Here is an 887-nt window from a genome sequence, read left to right as displayed (position 1 = left end):
ACGGGTGGCGCGGTGCGGCCGCCGGGCGCGGGGACGCCCGCGGACAGGGGTGTGACGAGGTGACACGCGGGGACGCACGGGGGCCGAGGTGTGACGGGGTGACGCGATGACGCCCACGGTGACGCACGGGGGCCGAGGTGTGACGGGGTGTGTGACGGGGTGTGTGACGCGGTGACGCCCGCGGCCCGCGGCCCGTTCCCGCGCGGCGGCGTCCCGCCCCGTCCCGTGGAGTAGCGAGGGCCGGTTCCGCGCCGGTTCCGCCGGACCGGCTCTGGACACCACGGCCCGCGCGCCCGGGCTGGCGAGGACGTGGCTCTGCGGGGAGCTGCGGGACGTCCACGCGTGGGGCAGCCCAACAAGATGGAGTCCGGCTTCAGCCAGCGCCGAACGACTCGGGGTCCGAGGGCCAAAGAATCCCGCGTCCGGCAGCGGTGGTGGCCGCGCCCGCGGTGCCTCCTGCCCGGGCCGGCCGCTGTGGAGCTCCACCGCGCTCCTTTCTCCTTCTGCCTTCGGATCCTGCCAGCCCGGGGTTCTCCGCTGTGCCGTTTTGCCCTCTTCCCTTGCCTCCCCTCGGCGCAGTCCTGGCGGAATGGCCCATACCAGAGTCAGGGGCGCGACCAGACATGCAAAGTGAGAAGCACCATCCTTCTACCCGCTGGCTTCACTAGCATGCAGGTCTACAAGCATGGCCACACCTCAGGAATGGCGGCCACCGAACCCAGCAAAGCCTGTGCACCCGCTGTCTTCCAAGATACTCAGCTAGGCTAGCCTCCTGATAGGCCAGGTGACCGGTCTGTCAGGAAGGGAGGACTGTTGGGGCAGGACAGGTAGATGGCATTATAAAAGTCAGACTGAGCTGCGTGGCTCAGGTGTTAAGAGAGCCTGGC

The sequence above is a fragment of the Dipodomys ordii genome, unplaced genomic scaffold, assembly GCF_000151885.1.
Source record: "Dipodomys ordii isolate 6190 unplaced genomic scaffold, Dord_2.0 Scaffold27, whole genome shotgun sequence".
NCBI lineage: Eukaryota > Metazoa > Chordata > Mammalia > Rodentia > Heteromyidae > Dipodomys > Dipodomys ordii.
Note: the sequence above shows the minus strand (reverse complement) of the source record.